The sequence below is a fragment of the Stegodyphus dumicola genome, chromosome 5, assembly GCF_044657685.1.
Source record: "Stegodyphus dumicola isolate Sdum_Otavi_A_Nest chromosome 5, ASM4465768v1".
NCBI classification, from domain to species: Eukaryota; Metazoa; Arthropoda; class Arachnida; order Araneae; family Eresidae; genus Stegodyphus; species Stegodyphus dumicola.
This window is the reverse complement of record NC_140772.1, coordinates 26487122-26509179: the sequence shown is the minus strand read 5'-3', so window position 1 is coordinate 26509179 and position 22058 is coordinate 26487122. Positions and strand designations below refer to the sequence as shown.

The following is a 22058-nucleotide window of genomic DNA, read 5'->3' as shown; positions in this document are numbered from 1 at the left end:
TTTAGTTTGGTTTACTTGAAAAGCGCTCGAAGGCTATCTGCCAAAGGAGGGAGGCCTTCATGGAGAAATGTCTAAGAGAAAATGGCTTGTATACATGTTACACAATGGAAAAATCACAAAAACGTACATGCAGCCAGCCCGTTCGCTGGAATTCGAACCGAACTACCCGTGTTAATCAATTTTACTGCTTGGCCGTTGGTGGGCGTATCACTTTTTGAGATAATTATCATAATATTATATATTTCAATAGGCATCAGTAACAATCAATGCTTTCTATTGTGATTTACATTGCTAGTGATGTTAATCTCGTAATTAATACTCTTGGCTCTGTGCCTAAGAGCAGTAAAGCTTCAACTGAGAACTTTTTAAGCGGAACTGGCTCATATTTCCGTAATTAATACAAATGTGGTAATAATATTCTTGTCACTGTCAATGATACCACTCGTACGATTTGGTATTCACTTTCGGAGCAAAAATACATTGAGAAAGAAATCAATTTGGGGACAAATAAACAAGAATTTATGAAATAAGTATTATAAAAAAGCAAAATTATTTTATATCTGGGTCATCTGTTACCATTTACTTTGTGTTTTAATATCTTTTCATATTTTATTTCAGTATTACTTTATTAATTCTTAAATATTTTGTAAAATACGAAAAATTTGTTATATCAATATCACATAATATAATTACATATGTATTATTTACTACTGAACATCATTTCTGTGTAATTACTATTATCAGTGTTCATACCAGATTATGTGGTAGGTAAATGTATATATATGGGTAACATAACAAAAACATTTCAACCAATATTGTATCAATCACATAACATATGAGTTGAGTAGTTATCATAGTGTAACATAAAAAAATAAACAATTCTAAATTTCAGGAAGTTGCGTTGTGTGACATAATGTCGGGCAAACACCCGTTCAAAGCTATGGTCCAGTGCAAATAATTAAAATAATTACAAGGCTAAGTAGGTGAAATCAATCTAACGTTTATTAAGGAGAAAATATTATGAATATAGTTACATTTTAAAAATAGCGGCGACCGGTAAGCCTTATATCTGAAGAAACAACTGAAGTTTACATACCTTCTTCACAAATTTAACAATTCACCTTTCCCGTTTGGAAGGCATCATACAAAATTTTGGGTATTTGATACAGGCGAAAACCTCAGATGGACACTGTCACGAATGCAGGTAGTAAACATTTAACGTTGAGTATATACTTCTGTAAAAGAAAAAAAAACAATATGAGAATTAATAATGTGCAACCCCTTCGGAGGCCAGGCTTTCGCTTTCCACCCCACAGCCGCTTCCAACCGGTAGGACTCCGGTCTTCCCCGAAACACCGGCCATACTGAAATCAGTTAAACTCAGGAATTCTTCATTCAATATGCCTTCCTTCTGTGTAGGTAGTCGAATCGTTCAGCTCGCCAGGAACTCCCGACTGCTGGTCTCCGCTCTGCATCTTAGAAATCATCTCTCATTCCTTTTCTTCGAGAAAGTCTCCTTGGCTCCGTCAGAAAGAAAGCGTGTAATCGAAAATGTTTTCCTCCTCTCCTCTCTCGAGATACTGCGCATCCACTTTAATAGCTGGCGCGTTTTTTGGAAATTTGGCATAGAAGGTGATCAGCAGGTCCAGCAACCCAAACAGAGAAATCTTCACGGGAAGGGGTTTCCCGACTACCAGAAGAGCCAGTTAGCGCAGTTCAATCATTCGGCCTACAAGGCCACACCAATGTGTCAACAATCTCCGCAGACGAAAACAAGGGGGGATAATCTAGCCTCGCATCGAGGTCCAAGTCGACCATGTAGAGCTTCCTACCCAACGATTATTTTCTACTCCTCGAAATACGCTGTAGAAACTTTCCCTGCTCGCCTGTCCAGCAAAACAGGGTCCTCTTTTCGGAAAATTCCAGATGGTGTGTGTATACATCCAACATGTCACCCGCACATATGGTTTTTCGTTTGGGCGAAAGAATTTTCGGGGTGCAGTAATCTTCTGATAAGGGTTTCCGAGAATTAATTCCAAGCCGACGGTTGGAGTGTGAAAATTTTCAGAACCAAGTCAACACAAATGACTTTGGAAAATTAAAAATTAAACTACTAATTACACAACAATACAATTCATAAAAAATGTCAGCACTATATAAATTGTTTCTTCAGCAGCATTTAAAGTAAAAACAGTCATAACCCAGATTGAATTACAATTACTATTGATTTACCTACCGCCAGTCAGAAAATATGAATTCGATTAACTTTAATAGAAAGAGGGATAAAAATTAAGTTACCATAAGTTAAGAAAAATTTAACACACCAAAAGTACAGCAACAAGGCTTTACAATAATTAAAGTTAAAAGTTAAACAACCTTAAGGGTCAAAACAACAAGATACAAAAATCAAAATTCTTAAGTCCCTAAACTCAAATTAAAATCAATCACCTTCAACTCAAACTTTTAAAGCAACCAAACCTAAATTTAAAGTTTACAAAAGTTACAGTTTAAACTTACAACCAACTTTAAACAACTAAAGCAAAAAAAGTTTAGAACTTTAATTACAGATCAAAACTGAAATAGTAAGCAAAACTTAAGCTTGAAAATAATAGCGATTAATACATAACAAATTTGTGAAATTCATATTTTCTTTCAATTCCAAATATAATTTTCTTTCCCAGTTCTAAAAATGTATTCTTGATATTATAGAGTAACAAAAAGATACAGTATTAACTAAATCAATGTGAAATTATCGTTAATTAAAGTGCATTTTGGTAGTGGATTCCTGATAGTTGTAATGTACACATGCTGCAGAAAGATTCAAAAAGTTTGCACGACTGAACAATTTTTTCATGTTCTGGGCAGAACCATGGTTCTAATTTCAAATAAATAAATAAATAAAATAGGCTTCAGCACAGCGACAGTTTTTTGACTGATTTTATTATAAATGTATGAAGCAAATTTCTTTTCGTTCTGCAGAAGAAATATATATGTCAATGAATAATATGTTTTTCAGTGTGCTATTAAAATAAGAAATCCATACTCGTCTGACGCAAATTAACTGACATATATTTTTAATCAAAATTTTGCAGGAGAGATTTCAAATATTACTTTCAAGCACTAACTACACAAAAGTTGCATTGTTAAGTTTTTAAACGCGGTTGTCGATCGTTTCAGCATCTTTTATAAGTGCTAGGAACCGTCTTATTTTTCTTTAGCAAGGTAAGGAACAACATATTCAATGGCACTTTGTTCACACAATCGCTTTGCAGACACTTAAATTTCACAAGTCTCTCGTGTTTTCGTAGACGAAATAGTCCATAACTGAAAGCCTAATTTTATTCAGAAAATTTCTTACATTAAAATCATAACCGATTGTCGCTTTTTAAGATGTTCCCGGATAAATAGGCATTATTCTAAAATAGAAATGATAAAATCATTTGAGATATAATTTTTCGTTCTCAAAACGAACTATTTATTTCGCCAAAAAATAATTTTAGAGCTCTGAAATAAATTCAAGAATTGAATAAATATTTTAAAATTCATTCAGTTGTATAAGAAAGTAAATAACGGCAGCACAACATTATAATGCATCATCATAATATCAGGTGAGAGCTGTAAAAAAGTTTCATTCCTACTAAATGGTTTATATAACTCTCCTTTTAAGCTCGAAAAAGAGAATATATATATATATATATATATATATATATCATGTGCATTTGGGGAATTGTCGTATTAAAGGCATTGTTGTATGTGATTGTAGTAAAATAAACACATAGTGACAGGTTTTACTCCCGCACAGTTATTTTTTGGGCGAGAACTCAATACACCTCTAGATACAAATAATGAACCGGCAACGGTAGATAATCCTTCACAATACTTGTCACGTCAGAGAGAACACATTAAAGCAACTAGAGAATTAGTGAAACAAAACGAAGAAAAATATTTTCAGTCTCAAAATAAAGTTGTTAAAGGCAGAGAACCACCAAAATTTAATATTGGAGATGAGGTATTTTTAAAGGCTTTACAACCACCTCATGCCTATCAGCCAAAATTCAATGGACCTTTCAAGATAATAAAAAGTTTTCGAAATAAAAACTACTTAATTCAAAACATCGAAGACCACAAAACTACAAAAATTCATTGTAGCAAATTATTTAAAAGAGTTGATCCAAGGTTCAATTTGATTAATTAAGAACATTTATTTCATCGAGCTTGCTTTTCTTGTTCACTAAGTTAGAAAAAATAAATAAATAGAAAACATACACACGTTTGTAAGTGTTAGGAAATTAGTGGATTTATTTCCAACAAAAGAATTTTTTTTTTGAGATTCCTTGATCAGTGTGGGTGTCGGTTGGCCACCTTCACTCACACGTTTGGTTGGCTGCAGGCTGGTCTGGGTTGACTAATGTCATGGAATTAACAAAAAAAAAAAAAAAAAAGGGTGCAGTACACTTAGTGATCATTACAAGTAACGAGCTAGACATGAAAACTGTGCTACTAAAACAAGCTTGAGTAGTAAAATACATATACATATATAACAATAATAAAAAGAGGAAGAAGAAAATTAATGTGTTCCAAAAAAAATGAAATTGTAGAGTAATTGGTCTAGATGAAGTTAGTAAATTCAAGGGAAAATTGATGTCATCCAAAAAAATTTATAGTTTATATCTATAAATTTATAATTTTATATCTGTATAATTAGAAACTTGTCAAGAAAATGATCATTAATGCAGAGTTGTGTTTAACAGTGAAAATGTATGAATGTAAAAATAGGCATTAGCTTACAATTTCCATTTACAAAGAGAAAATTGTAACTTGACTACAGATTGTAATGAAAGTGTATGCTGTAATTATATGAGTAACTTGTATGATATGTATTAGTTATTAATTTTTTATTGTACTTCATATGTGTAGCACTTATCCCAGACAGTGAAATTATGATAAAATAATTTTTGACTATTTTTCATTTGATTTAACTGTTATACCAGATCATACATGTAATGAGTGTTGTGCGTCAGTAAATTTATCGTGCAATGAACTGTGTTTCGGTGAAATTTATCATACAGTGCTCAGCGTCAGTGAAGTGCAGTGTTCATGCGGTGATCTGTGCTTTTTCTTTGGCCGGAGGGAATGTGCTAGCAAGCCGGCATCTACCTTCAGACGATATCGTTTCAAGAATCGTCATCGTATCGTCCAAGCCCTTGGTGGCAGTTGTTGGACCGGTTTTTTTCTTCTGCTGCGGCTGGCGTTCGAGGGTGTAGGTTCCTGCTTCTCTTTGCTGTTCCTTCGATGCTGTCTGCCATAGATGAAAATCCTTTTAGTGAGATTTTACATGAAGATTCAAGAAAATAATTACTCCTGTTTCCTGTACATCATTGCAGAAAATAATTTTTTTTGAGCTTCTTCCTCCTTTCCAGAACTCTTCGCGCGCACGTGTTTGCGAGATCTGGAACTTCCTGATTTAAAGAAGAAAATGCAGAAATACCAGGATTGATCAAGTATGCTTAATGACTGCCATCAAAGTTTGATTGTTCCTTTTACACCAAGACTTTGTTTCGAGCGGATCAAGAAAGATTGACTTTATTCTCAGTGCAGTGTTAACTCTAGTGATGCGCATCACTCGTGCTTGATGTTCAAATTTATTCGTCTGTCTGGTTGATAAAATTATTTATATTAATGCTTATTTCAATATCAAGGATGAAGAATAAAATATAATTGATTTGGTAACATACAGTTGTCATACTTTGGGGTAAGTACTTTATTTTGCTATCCTCTGTGGGTCACATATTTTATCCCTGTCATTCGGGTTATTGCGGAAACAACGTGATGTACTCTTAATCATTGTTATAATTTCATCGCTGATAATTACATAAGAAATTTAAAAATATAAACAGTTTTACTACATACAAATACTTTCACTACTTATAGCTCTTCTTAATTAATATTTTCACCACATATGGTGCCATAATATTTTTTACTGCATATCTATTATCAATAATATTTTTTACTACAGTGATATAAATATTTCCTTGTTATTTTATGAAATGACAAGCAAGTCTGGAGCCCCTTCAAATACCCTGTAGAATCCTAACAAATTATTTTATAGGATACAAATATGCACATGCTTTTTATGAAATATGCAAACCTCATGCAAATAGAATTCTGTTTTATTGAAATTAACGATTATGAAATTAATTTTAATATTACTCTATATAAAGAAATCTGGAGGCATCTTTATTCCCATTATTTTTTATTATTATCATCGAAAAAAAAAATAAGTCTTTTTCTTATAATAAGCTAATTAGATTAGTTTAAAAATACGACCTGCGAAACTTTTTATCCTCCTTGCTTCAGTTTTTCTTATGACAGTTACGCCCTTTCTTTAACTTGTTGATATAAGATCCATTTATTTTAAATACTTTACTAAAACGTTTTATAAAAAATAAGAAAATAATGCTAGCTCAAAATATTTGGTTGAAAAGTTATATAAAACTGGGTTCAGTACCCAAAACAATAAATAAAAAATAAAAACAGATTTTATATTAGGTCCAAACGGGAATTTTTTTTTTTTTTTCATTTACAGACACGTCCATGTTTCGAGAGCATTTGGGTTAACGCCACTTTGAGCTAAAAATATTTATAAACAGCATATCATTAGAATTTCCGATACACAGGCTCGCAGGCTGTAGACAAAAATGTTTCATTCCTTACAGTGTTGCCATTGCTCGCTTTGAAACTGTTGAGTTTTTTAATCAAAAATCCGGTAAGTTTTACAGAATATGAAATAGATAATAAAAACATATTCGAAATTCTAAATTCGGGCTTCCAAGTGTCCTTGTTCGGGTGGAGGACTATGTGATCCAAAATGTGATGACTCTAGGTAACGTTGTTTATCCGCAATGCGAAAAACATACATACGTTCATGTAGATCCTCATTATTTAGTTTCTTTAAATAAATACAGGACGATAATATTTGGTGGCAACAGTTTGAAAAGTGATTCTGGCATTTAAAGTGATTCGACGCAAAATGCCGTTTCGAAACTAATAGCCCTTCTGTACTAACACTCATTTGGATTTTAAAAAGGAATTATAAAATTATAAACATTAAAATAAAATCTAGAAGCTTTCAGATTTTATATTATGCCCAAAAGACTTCTTTTGACGCTTTGTGTGTTACCTTTATTTATTAAATACCATGTTCTTCACAATTAAAGCACATAAATTCCAATTCAACAGAAGTATCATAAAATATTTAAAAACAAAATATATTTAGAATTTCCGATAAACAGTCTCCCACGCTGGAGATAAAAACATTTTATTCATTTTCAAATAGGGTGCTTGCTGAAAAGAAGCGGTAATGTAAAACGACTAGAAGAAAGAATAGGACATGCGTTGAAAATTAGGGAAGGGACGATAAGAATGAAAGGCAATGTGCATTGTCATTCTACGTATTATATATGGCACTTTTGATGAAAAAGACTTCTTTTCAGCTATCCAGGAGAGTCAGTACGCCCTAGTCATATATAACTATTATCTGTTCGTATAACTTGGCTCACACTGTAAAATTTAGAACAATGCGAAAGAAAATTCTAAAGATTCAGTTTACATTAAAATGTTTCCAATATCGATATTACCTGCTAATTGCATTAAAATTAGCTAATTACAGAACACAAGAAATATAGTAAGACTAGAATTCTCTTATTGCGGGTGTCAAGTTTAGTACTGTATGCGAATAAAATTTTTGAATTGGTTTTGTCTAGTTGAAGCTTGCTAATAGCGGAATGATAAAACACTTGCCGATAGTTTGATTTAGGTTCGAACATAGGTGAATGGGATGACTGCATTAGAGGTGTTTTGTGAAAAGTCAGTTTGCCTTAGAAAGCTCTTCACTATGGCAGCCTTGGTATGTTTGCAACAAGTAGCTCTCCTCTGTTCTGCAATATCCAAATAGAATAAACTATTTTTATTGAAAATGAATAAATTACGCGTTTTGTTTTGTAAAAAAAAAGTATCTTGTTGAATTTTAGTTTTTTCGGGAAAAGAAGGAAAAAAATATTATATATTTATTTCTAACTGAGCCAGCCAGCCATGTGAACAAAACTTAATTTTGCTTCTTTTAGTTGAAGTAGAAATATATTGTGCATTTTGGTGAATAAAAAGGGTTTTACACTTCAGTTTCGTCTTAGAATGTCTGTTATGTATTTTGCTTTACGGAAATTAAAATCTTTAATTTTTTGTTGCAAACCCTATATGGGGAAAACATACTCTGTATAAAAAATAGCATCATATATGTACGTAATAATAAATAAATATGAGCCTATAGGAAGCAAACCTGTTGCCAAGACTTTCTTAAATATTCAGATAGATTGTGATCATATTATCCCGGGTATTCGTTGAAATTAGTTGAATTTCTGTGACAAAGACTACTTCTACTTCAGTGCATGTTTTATATAATTTCTGATATTCGCACTTTGAGCATGTATATTCTTGAACACATAAATATTCTTGAGAAAAACCTAACTGAAAGAAGAATCTAATCATGATCATGTCTACACAATTTTATTTTAAAATTCGTTATCATTTGCATTTTTTGAGCGCAAACGTAATTTTTTTCTTTTCATATTTCAAAACTTTCACCATTTATACCCTTTGAAAATAACTGCATATTATTATACTGAAAAATGAAATTTAAGAATGTATAGAATTCTGGGAAATCTTAGTTCATTATATCGAAAACCAAATTATAAATATATATATTTATAAAAGTTTATGTTTCTGCATTAGGTAACTACACTGAAATTGAACTAAGTTCAATAAGGCGCATCAAGAGCGCTGGCCCATCAGCGAACGAACAATAAAATCTCTGACTCTGATAATTCGGCTGAGAATTCGAGTTTCGGGGAACGAGCTCACTGCGTAGGGGTTTTCTTTTTTTTTTCCATTTGCAACATGTATACGAGACAGTATCCCTCAGAAATTCCTCCACGAAGACATCCTTACCCTTAGGCAGGTAACCTTCGAGTGCTTTGCCATAGTCAAATTAAATAAAATAAGAAAAAAAGTAAGCATTATGAGCATTAGACTAATATCTGTGTTTAATTCTTTCTATATATATAGAAAGAGAAAGAATTAAAGTTATAGAGATTAATAAAAGCATAAGAATCAATCTGTCAAAATCCGATGCCTTTTTTCGTTAATGCTCTTATAATTTTTCAACGCAGGAATTTCCAAGAGCACCTGCTTATTTGCTCTTAGCCCCCCCCTAAAGAAAATAAGTAGCGGAATAGTAATATATACTGATATTTTCTTAGAGTTTAAAGAAAACAATATCATTATGGCACAATTAATAAAGTCGCGGCTTTCCTTATTCATGGCTATACACAAAAGCGGAAAATTGCGTGACAAAAACTTAGACGTCTGTAATTATGGATTAGCAAATAAACAAGTCTTTTATTTCATGTTTAGTTAATTAGTTCTGTTATTATATCAAGTAAATTGTGAAATATTATTTATATCCGTAGCTTCAAATAAACTCTGCATCAAAAATACCCGAAGTTGCAAATAAAATAAGAAATTTTCCAAGTTAACAAGATATTTTACTTTATTTAAAAAAGTAAACTATCTTGGGAACTATCGAAAATCATATTGTTTTAGTGAGAAAGTATTCCTTTATCCTAGCAAGCAATCGTATATGAGAAATAAATTCAATAACTAAAGTGAAGGGTATTAGAAACACAAAAATATTTCGATATTACTGCCGTATGCACGTTGATTTCCATAAAATTTAAATATATATATATAAACACGCACACACACATGTATACATACATAAAAATGGAGGTTTATGAACGGAAAAAAAATTAAACATTTATATTTTTTTTTCTTTTATAGTCTTGATTTTCAAGTTTCCTCAAAATTTTCATTTCATAACAAAATTCATAGCATAAAGCGACCAGTTACTGTTACAAGGTCAGATCGCTTTCGGAGCATTTTATCTCTTGGAAACTCCTGACGGGCAAAGTTCTGACAGTGATTGATACTTTGAGAGCCGACACTAATGAGTTCATCTGGATGATTCTCCGCAGGTGTAGGGAGGTAAAGAAAACTGTTTAACGCTTTCGGTGGATACAGTGACAGAAAGCTTCCACGCTTTTGAAAAGCTTTGATGACAAAGCTGCTGACGCTTTACAAAACAATACCTTATCTCTTTGAAAACGCTCGGAGGGTTAATAACACATAGTATAAAAAGTATAACTTTCTTAATAACAAATAGTAAATTTTATAAATTATTTTTAACGCGTTTGATAAATTTCTAAAAGAAAACAAATTACATTCACATTTAACAAAATTATTTTACGCAACTTTTTCAGTCTTTTAAAGCATTTTTCTTTCTAAAACATTTTCCTCATACTAAGATCCATAATCTGTTTTTCCGATTAAGAAGTCTATCTATCGTTTAAAGCAGGCATATGTCTTATCAAGACTTTAGAGTTTTATGCTAAGATCCAGCTTATATTTAACACCAGCATTTTTACAATTGGTGCATTCAAAATCATTCTTACAATCCCGTTGTTTATGTCCTGGTCTTGCATATTGAGCAAATCGAATTTATTTGGTACATTTCTGATGAAAATGTCCATATTGTTGGCATTAAAACATCTTATCACGTTAAGAAATTCTTTTATCGATATTCTTCAAGATATTCTTTTAACCATTTCAAATTCAATTTTCTAGTTTCAAGAACGTTTTTATATTTTTCTGGCTGCATTTCAGCAAAGCAACGTAATTTACCATTTTTAACGTTTTTAGAAACTTTTATAGAAAAGTTTTAAACCATCGTTACAAAATTCTTCCTTTTGCATTTTGATAGCATCTTCAATGTCATCACGAATCATCTCTGCATCAACACTATAAGAAATAATTTTATATAATTTTTCAGCGGGTAACGTTGATTAAATTTCATATATTAATAAAGGATTTATCCTTATTTCTTCCCCTTTAAGTCTTCGCATGCATTTGATGCATGCATTCAAACAGTATACCCTCTCTGGTTTTTTTCCGCATATTCGTGATTCCAGTTTTGAGTTTAGTAGGGTATATTTCACCCACAACTTTTTTTTTTTTTTTTTTTTTTTTTTTTTTCCAGAAAAATATTCTCTTTATTCGGATATAATACCAAAACATGCTCTTTTCTTTTCTTTTTAACCCTTTCAGTGAAAACGTTTTTCTTCTGCCTCTTGCACTTTTAAAAACTCCACAAAGGAGGGTTCAGTATTCTATTTTAGCTGAATTAAACAATCAACACTAAATACAGTCTCTTGTGTTAAAATAATCCTTTTGTTTAGTTCTACTTATTCTAGTTGATCGTTCAACTATTGTCTCATTACAAATTGTGAATAGTTGAGTCTCATCAACTGGCTCGGTGTCCATCATGTACTCAGGCTGCACGCCCTTATCCATTTTTAAATCTATTTTCTCGAGTTTGGTATTAACCTCCGGTAGGAGCTGTTACACCAGACCAGGACAAGATCCCAAACTCTGGAAGTTTTATCGTTTCAGTTTTCAAAAATAACTATAAACACTTTATCAGTTTTCACCAAGAAAGAAAACACTTTCATTCTCTCAAATGTAACAATGGCCGTGGGTGACTGTATAGTAAATAACGCAATGGGGGACTGTTGTTACCCGGCAGTGATAAGCAATGATAGAAAAAAAAAACTTTGGGAAATGCCATAAGTGAAAAAATACAGAAGCGAGGAGCCTAAACACATTCTTGTTCGACGCGCCAGCTCCGAATGATCCTGGCATTGATTTAATTGATTTATACGGTTTTACCGTGGGTGAAGAATGTGAAATTGAATTTTTCGACAGAAGATTTTATTCGAATAAGAAAAAAATTGTACAATCAAATATAATCCAAGAAATTGCTGGCCACCAGTTTTTTCGTAACCCCTTGTGATATAAATAATTTAAAATTACTTCTGTCGACATAATCTGTAAAATAATTTCTGAATATTTTTAAATGAAACTGCTTTGTATTTTTGAAGCAAAGCGGTGGTTATGGAATGTAGGTTAGCTCATTATTTGCTTTGTAACTAGGTTGTCTTTATAAAGCGTCTGGCTGGAAAATTCGCTTTCTAGTTAGGTGGTCTTTAGACTGCTTTTAGCTTAAAAATGCATTCCTGCTATATTTCGGAATTTTGATTTGGAACATGAGTGATGACAGTTCAGTTAATTTAAAGTTGACGGAAACTGGAACAAAAACCTATAAACCTACACATTTTCCCAAAGGAAGTATGCTTAGAGCAGCACGGTTTTTCAATTGACAAACAATAAGCAATTTGTGAGTTGGAACCTTTAAGGAAAAGGAAGTTAGGCCAGATACCGTGTTATGTTTTATTCTGGAATTTATATAACGCTAAACGGAATGATTTATCATTCAACCCAGTAAAATAACAGTATAGATTATTATTTATTTTCTGAAAATATAAAATGAGATTTCTAACAGGATTTGCTGTATTTAACTTGCAGGCGATTTTGCTCGAAGCGTCCGTAAATAATTATACAAAATTTACTTCTCAACATGACTTTCAACACCAGTATTTTTGAAACCTTTATCCAATGAAGGTGATGCACCATATAGCAAAAAATAATAACTTCGCTTTCTGAAACATTGTATTCACTGAAGAAAGAAAAAGCTGTGTTATAATTGGTGCGTTTTGTTTTCAAGTTAAAACTTACGAATTCTTTGCAACATTTCTCTCGTAAATATTAGCAACAGCCGGCACGTGTTACTCCTACATAGTTTTATTACACTATCGTTTCGGGGAAGGTTGCCTTCGGGAAGGCCTTTCTGAGACTATCTGATTCGTCTTCCTGTTGTGCATGAAACAAAAATATAACTCAAAACAAAAACTAAGATCACACAGAGAGCCCTTTAGCCTGGACTCACTCAAACTCTTGTCCCACTACCAGTATTTGGCGGTCTCTACCACTCGGCGACTGGTGGACACGCCGTCTTTAAAAGTAAAAAAAAAAAAAAAAAAAAAATTCTTTCTGAACTGATTTTGTGTTGTTAATACAGTAAATGTTTCCCAAGCGCGGCGTTTCTTCAATACTGCACTGTCCGTAGGGAAAATTAGCGTTCAGCACGGTTCCCTCTTTATAGTGTTATGTGGTTCGATAAGTCACGGCACCAAAAGGTTGAGTTAAGTTCAATGTTTTAAAAAAGTATTTAAAATACCAAATTACCACTACATAAGAATACCATTGTTATATATGAAAATTTGTTTTAATATATTTTTTAAACAGTGAAATTAACTCTTGGTGCCGGACCAAAACTAAGTAAAATTCAAATAATTCAAAACATTCATATGAACATCGAAATTCTTATAAACATTCGTATAGTGGTAGTACAATTTAACTTTTAGGTTCGCGATGTGAGTAACCTATGCAAAGGAAAAATCAGTAACCCCAAATTCAATTAAACTCCATGTTTCTTAAAAGCCTCCCGGCTCAAACAACTGGAGGGACATGACAAACCATAGTAAATTATACACAACATAAATACACAAATGCAATTAAATTTTAAACACACATTTATTAAATTCTTGACTATATTATATAATTAAATATTGGATAACTGATCAGTAATCCTACCACATATTTTTCAAGCAAAATAACACATAATACTACACCAAATTACAGCTTACATTAATTAAGATTAACATTATCAAATTCTGCTGTATCATAAGTGTAACACTAGTATTTCTCCCATTTCATCTTCTAACTTTAAGTATTTATCATGGTAATTCACTTTAATAACGCTGATAATTTCCACATCGATTACTTAATTTGAGTAATTGCTCATATTTCAATAAACATTAAAATGACGACTCTTGCTTGAGTATTAAGATAATTATTAAAGTAAAACAAATAAAAAAAATCACTCAGGGGGTGAAGTCCATACCGCAAACTTTCAATAATCGGGAATACCTTTGTATACTGATTAATAAGGTGATTTCACAGCTCCACAAATCGTCCAGCGTCCAAAGTTTACCCGAGCACCACATTATTCCTGCTGTCCTTTATTCACAAAATCCTCGTTAATGGAGATAGACATTTCTTGCGAATTTTTAAGATGACTTGGTTGAAACACCACTGAAGCTGTCCTTACAATAAATAAATTCCAGAGCACGGAAGGATGAAAAATCGACGCAGCTGACACAGGCAGTATAAACAGCATCGCACACCTTAGACGGATCCTACACGAGTCTCTTTCATTCTGGAAGCATCGATACCCACTAATAACGCAGAGCAAATTTAGAACAGAATCTAATTAGGAAGTCAAAGTCGGGAAAACAGGAACACGGCATCCGGATCACAACGAGAATCCGCATTTCAATTCTTGGAACAAGAGAATCGGAATTCTATGCTGAGCTCTACGCCTTATGCCAACGCAAATTCTCGCCAGCTAAAACCCGAGAGAAAATCATACCCGCTGCTCACTGGTTCACGCGGCTTGCGAGAGCAAGACCCGAAGGGTCAAGCCCCCATTTTTTTTCTTTTCTTTCTTCTTCAAAAATCAGAATCCGAATAATTTCTAGCCTGGTGCAAGCACCCAGGAAATCTCGCTTTCTCCGCCTCTGTGAGTTCATAGGCTTTCAAAAATCATAAAATTAAATCTTACCAATCCCGGAATTTTATGTTATCTAAATTGAGAAAATGACACACTCATGACGAATCAAACACCAGAAAAATCTGACAATGCAGTCCGAAAAACATCTGTACTCACAACGCGAGAAAAAAAATGGGCTCCCCAACTAACAAGCGAAACTAAGCTTTACGAGAATCCCATTACCTGCTACACCCCCCACTGTCTTGAAGTAAGTAAAATTGCAACCTTAACAAAGCGACTGGAAGACGATTTCCGCTTCACACACATTAGCTAAAAGGCGACAACACACACCCTACTGCCTCCACTGTCAGTAAAAAGGCTATAACCCAATAAACCAGATGTGTTTCCTTGCAACCGTCTCTCGCCTTTGTTACAATTCCTACTCAAGAATAACGAGTTAAACAAAATCTTAAGAGCTTAAGAATACTTTTTTTCCGGATCAAAATACACATGAATACAAATAAAAAAATATTAGAATAATAACTTAAAACACATATTAATAATTGAAATTCGCGACATAACAATAGAAAAATTATGTTACAATTCCTTCGCATCATTTTCAGTTGATGAAAATCCCGAAAGCTAAAACTAGAATACCCATGAATACTAGAATACTCGGAACACGTAACGCATCCAACATTAGTACTACGGCTTACTGTAGACCATCGGGTTGCCTTCCACCACACTTTAAATCAAGTCATCCGACAAAACAAAAGTTAGCTCCATTTTATTTCTATGTTATGCGTGCTCTTCAAGTTTGCTCCTTCAAACTATTTCTTGATGAAGAACTAAATTATTTAAAAGCAACAGCTATTCACAGGGGCTTTTCACCTAACGTTATTAATCCAGCAGTTAAAAAATTCTCATCTCAACACACCAAAAGGCACACTCTTGTTTTAGTAGATTATAAGAATTCTGTTGTCATTCCAAACTTTCCATCAATTAGCTATAAAGTTGCATATATTTTGCAGAAATTTAACTTTCGCGTCTTATTCTCCCATCAATACAATTTCCGAGTTCCATACTCAAGGACTCCATTCCGGATATGTATTCCTGGGGTATTTATAGCCAGTGTGGTTCAATTTACATTGGCCAAACTAAGAGAGCCATAAAATTTCGCGTCAAGGAATATGAAACATATGTTAGAAAAAAAGGAAACACAGAAGTCTTCCGTTGCTCAACATTGTTGGTCCGAAAATCACACTTTCAAATCTTCTGCTGCCAAAATTATTCAAAAAACATCTTCCATTAGAGAACTGGATTTTCTAGAGGCATTTTACATTCAAAAAAATCTTTCTGTTCTAGTTAACTAGTCCTGTGAAAATTTGAAAATATAACGCTGATTTGTGTTGTTTGACTTCTGAATTAGTATTTGTTCAGCGTGTTATTGTGTCTTAATCTAAATTTGATGGTTGAAATGTTATATATATATATATATTTATTGTTTTCATTTTGAATTTGGATACTTCAGTTACTTATTATGGATCAAACTGCTGTAATTAAATTGCATGGGAAACCAAAAGCGGCCTTCACAAGGCATCAAAATACTCTTAATTCTGATACTAAAAATTAAATGAGGACTCGGAAAAGATTTATTCAGATTTTGTTAATCTGATGCCAGAGGAGCAGTCAGAAACTGAAGAGTTTGCATCGAAGTATTTTTTTTTTTTTTTTGAAACCTCAGTATCCAAACTTGTTAGATTCATTGAATGTTGTTAATGTGCCAAATGTTCCACAAAATTACAATATTAATAACTTTAATTTACCGAAGTAGAATATTCCTATTGTTTACGAGTAAATTTAATGATTGGATGAATTTTATATATTTATTCTGTGCAACAATGCATAATACTTTATCGAATATAGAAATTTCAGTTTTTGATAGGAACACTTGCTGACGATCCTTCTCTGTCGCGGACACTTAGCCGACGGGACACTTAACCGACACCAGTTAGCCGACAAAGCATTTAGCCGACAGGGACACTTAGCCAACAGGACACTTCGCCGACATGACATTAAGCCGACAATGAGTCTCGCTCTTCCCAATGGTTTTAAATTTTCTAATACTTTCACATTTCATTACTACTTTGCTCAGCACATCACACTACATTCATTCCCGTACAAAGTCGTTTCGCTCCTCCCACTAATGAAAATACCTTTCACTGTCAGGAAGTAGAGTGATTCGCCCTACTCCTCGCCACACTGGAACTACTTTTTTATCTAAAATGCTATTTACACCCTATACAATTACAGATTAGGCATCGAATATTTCTTACAGATTACTACAATTACAGGTTAGGCATCGCATATTTATTTATATGGGATAGTACTCCGGCACGGGAATTCGTACCTCGTGGCTTGCGACCAGAAGTAGGTTTGGTTTATATAATTACGGCAAAGCCAGAGGGCTATCTCCCTAATGGAAGGGATACCTTCATGGAGGACTCTCTAAGGAAAACTGGCTCGTATACATGTTACACAGGAGAAAAACTCCCATGCAGCCTGTCTGTTCGCAGGATTCGAAATTTGGACCGAACTGCCAGTGTTCAGTGACTTGACCGCTAGGCCGCTGCTGGGCCTAACAGAAATAGAGTGACCGTTTTAATTAATATATAACTGGTCTCCTCCAATAAAATTGCCTTTTTAGGCTAGAACTTTATAAATGCATTCAGGAAAATGGACACCAAACATTTCCCTATTACCATGTAGCTACAACAGAAACGAGAAAAAGAAGGAATGAAAGAGGAAAAAAAAAGTTAAAGTTAATAAAAAGTGAAATGAAAATTTATATATTTTTAACAGATATTGAGAAAGTTACATTTTATGAGAAAAACATGAAAAAATATAACATATTATATTGAAAATTACACATCGCGACTTTCAAAACAGAATACATAATATTATCTAGTTGCACGACTGATCTAGTTAAATCTATCTTTGATAGATGGCACAACATTACGGTGACTTTTCAGGATGTCTCGCTTTGCTCCTCCCTGCTTGGTGCTCCTCCTTCTGCAGATTCCTCCGATTTCTCTTCGGAGATTTTCCAACGTCCGGAATTTCATATCAGCAACGTTTTCAATATAGGAAGAGTGAAAAATGTAGTTTTTGAGAATAGAATTCAGTTATGAATGAAATAAAACCTTAAACAGTATTTTACTTCTAAATTAAACATAATGCACCAGTTTAGTGCTATAAACATTAATCTAAGTATTTTCAGAGAGAGGCGTGATCAATTAAATGTTACAGAATTTTTATCAAAAGTATGGTGGCATGAACAGTTTATTATAGAAGTCAATAATTTATACCTTTGCTTGTCTTCATGAACATTTTTAATTACAACTAATAACAAAATAATACAGTGGTGGCCAAAATTGTGGACACTTTTAGAAATTTTTATGTTTTTGAACTTTGTATGCTTATAGAAAATGTTACGTTTCGCAAAATGCAAACTTGTATATATAATTTTAAGGAGAATGTATTACTGATTTCAATACAAAACACAAAATTCAATTATTTGCAATACAAAAAAGTTATATGTACTTTAATATAAATAAAATACGCAGTTATGAAGTGGTTTGTAATGTGTAGCTTTCCTGGCCAATCACTGTTCTTGTTCTGAGAACCAATCAAATGTTAGTAACTGCCAGTAGAAGCTGATATCATGTTTACACTTGAAACAATTCATTATTTGGCTTTGTTCTGTAGAAGGAGAACCTGATTCTTATACACTGCAATTACAAGTAGGAATTTTTGTAAAAAATTTTAATATTTAGTCAAGAAGCAATGACATCAAATAAAATAGTAGATTGTCCAATCTAGACCTGTCCTAGAAAGAGATGTAATATTATTGTGTTATCAGAAAGTGGTCTTTCCTATGCTGAAATTGAAAGACAGGTGGGTGGTTCAGTGACTACATCTGGAGTCTGAAAGTTTTGTTTACGATATCAGGAGACAAATTCAATAAAAAACAAAGAAGGAAAAGGCCGAAAAAGGTGCACCACATCTATTGATGACAGAATAATAAAAAGACTATTCCTCCAAGATAGAAAAATGTCATCAGCAGCCATCAGACGTGATCTGAATGATGCTGGTGTTTCTGTCAGTTCAAGAACAATCAGGAGAAGATTAACAGATGTTGGACTGAGATGTAGAATTCCACGAAAAAAGCCTTATCTTAATTTTCAGCAACGAAAACAAAGACTACAGTGAGCAAAGGAACACATTAATTGGACAAATGATCAGTGGTCACAAGTTATATGGAGTGATGAAACTAAGATATCGTTATTCGGTAGTGATGGGCGAAAATATGTAAGACGTAGAACAGGAGAAGAGCTACATCCTGACTGCATTCAAGCAACTGTGAAGAACCCAGTTAGTGTTATGATTTGGTCATGCATGTCAGCAGATGGTATTGGTCGCCTTCATGTCATCGATGGGACTGAATGCCAGAAATTACATTGACACTATTCAGAACCAAAACTTCTACCTTCCATCAGAGATCTCTTTCCCAACAATGCTTCGTTTATTTTTCAGCAGGATTCTGCTCCTTGCCACACGGCCAAAATATCAAAAGAGTGGCTTCGTACAAAGAGCATTAAATTGTTGCCATGGCCAGAAAATAGTCCTGACCTCAATCCTATCGAAAATTTGTGGCACAGTTTGAAAACTCTTGTCCGAATGAGGCGCCCATCAAATAAAAGGGAACTAATTGAGGCTATAATTGTTTCCTGGTATCATGTAATAACGAAAAAAGAGCTTAAAACTCTATTTAGCTCAATGAAACGTCGATGTGAAGCTGTAATCAAAAATAAAGGGTACCCTACTAAGTACTGATAACTCACTGCAATCATCACTATCTAATGTATATCGATAACTATTATTGTTTAACTTTTTTTGCATTGCAAATAATTGAATTTTGTGTTTAGTATTGAATTCAGGAATAAATTCTCTTAAAAATGATATATACAAGTTTGCCTTTTGTGAAACGTAACGTTTTCTATATGCATACAAAGTTCAAAAACATAAAAATTTCCAAAAGTGTCCAGTGAGGGATGAAACTAAGATATCGTTATTCGGTAGTCATGGGCGAAAATATGTAAGACGTAGAATAGGAGAAGAGCTACATCCTGACTGCATTCAAGCAAATGTGATGAACCCAGTTAGTGTTATGATTTGGTCATGCATGTCAGCAGATGGTATTGGTCGTCTTCATGTCATCGATGGGACAACATGGACCTTATAAGATATAGACTAAACCAGTGGGCGGGGCGCGCGTGACCGGCATGTCGGCAAGAAAGAGTAGGGACGATCTGGTTTACTTTAATACTGAAACCTATGGCATTTGTATCACGTAACTCTTTTTAATTATTAAATGTGATACATTGTATAAAGATGAGATTATGAAAGCCACAGTGTTTTCCAAATAGGATTTAATGTATCTCATTAAAGCACTTTTTGCTGCATTTCGCGTATTTTTTTTTTCACGCGTAATTCTTGTACAAACATCTTTACTTTGGTAAAACGATAAAAACTCTAAGCGCAAAATTTATGAACTTAATTTTGCGTAAAAATAAAGTACAGTTAAATAAGGTTGATAGTACGCGATGCTTTGAAATAAATAATGTACAATTAAACAAGATCTGATATTTTTTTTTTTTTAATTTTATTGAACATTTTCAGGCAGTGATTTTCTAAACTATGATGACATTACAAAATTATCATATTTATTTGATTATATGATCATTAAATTATTAACATTAAAGTGGATTAGTTATTTTAATAATTCATAAAATTCGGAGCATAAAATGTTTTGAGCGTAATGAAGGAAAAAAAAATATAAAATAAAATCTAGAAGCACTCTTCTTTTAAAGTTTTGTGTGTTACCTATATTTATTGAATATCATGTTCTTCGCTCGTAAACCACATACATTTGAAAACAGCATACCATTAGAATTTCCGCATTGTAGATAAAACTGTTATTTTCCGTACAGTGCTCGCTCTGAACTGTTTGAGTTTGTTAATCGAAAATTCGTTAAAGTTTTACAAAATATGGAATAGATTAAAATAAATTCGAAATTCGGCCGTCCAGATGCCTACATTCGGATGGAGGATTACATTATTCATAATTTGATGGCTCTAGATACTGTCGTTTTTGTCACAGTGCAAGAAACATACATGTATTCATGCAGATTCTTCATTATTTAATTTCTTTACATATAATACAGGGCGATAATATTTGGTAACAAAGGAAACATTTATAGTAAAACAGTGCAAAATGCCGCTTCGAAACTAACAGCCTTTCTAGGCTACCTTCCTTTGGGCTAATAAATTAAATTAACAGTAAATAAAAAAAATCTTATACAGAACTCAAAATAAATTTTAAAAATTATCACTATAAAATGCAAGCAAAATTAATTATTACGGTTAAATACAATTTTAATATTAGAATTAAATGCATAAAATTTTTTAAGGAGTCAAAAGTCTTTATCACTATGATGTATTATGAAATATAATTGAAATAAAATTCCTTTATAGAAATTGTGCTATAATACTCATCTATAATTTTTAAAAACAGCACAATTTAGAATTTTAAACAAAACTTTCAAAAATTCGTTTTTAAATATTTTAGTATTTTTTACTTATTTACACCAATAAAAGCATAAAAATTGCAAGAGAAAATTGCTTGACTGAAGTTTTCTATTAGTTCAGATTTAAAATATTATTGTCTAAAAAGAAGTAGTTACAAATTTCCTTACAGCATAGGAAAAGCCTAAAAAAATATCCAGTCCTCAAAGCATGCAATAGCTTTATAATTATTTGGAACGTTAATTATGCTTGATAAATATGCTAAATTTTTAAAAAATCAATCTCAATTTCAAAAATAAAAATATGGAGAAATTCTAATTTGTGAAATGAGGCGCTACAACCAGCTTTTTCTTGGCAATTATACACGTTGCAATAGGCAACCAATGTTAAATTTCTGCAAGTCGTCCCTACTCCTCCGGATGTGATCAAGGTGACAGCCTGCCACGCCTCAGACAAGGAAGAAAACCCGTTTCGGTTAGTCTATTTCTTAGAAGGTCCATGAAGATGATAGCATGACAATATCAACGATGTGTGATGTGGGTATCTTATGCTTTAAAAGAGCAGAATAGGCTTGCTAGAATTTCCGCATTTTATACTCTGCTCAACAGTAATCAAAAAGCTCTGTTTTTGAAATAACTTATCACTGGAGATGATATGTGGATAATATTCAGTACCATTATAAGAATAAATAGGTCGTGGAGTAACTTCGAGCAGAAGGTTTTCGTTCCAAAATATTATGCTATGCTATGCTTTGTATACTGTGGGTAAATACTTGCCACCAAGTCAGACA

The 22058-nt window shown here is 32.9% G+C and overlaps 1 protein-coding gene across 1 annotated transcript in view; it reads left to right on the top strand.

Annotated features, from left to right (window-relative positions):
* Positions 1–22058, top strand: part of LOC146997068 (uncharacterized) — a 259939-nt gene that overhangs the window by 103772 nt on the left and 134109 nt on the right. The window lies entirely within an intron of this gene.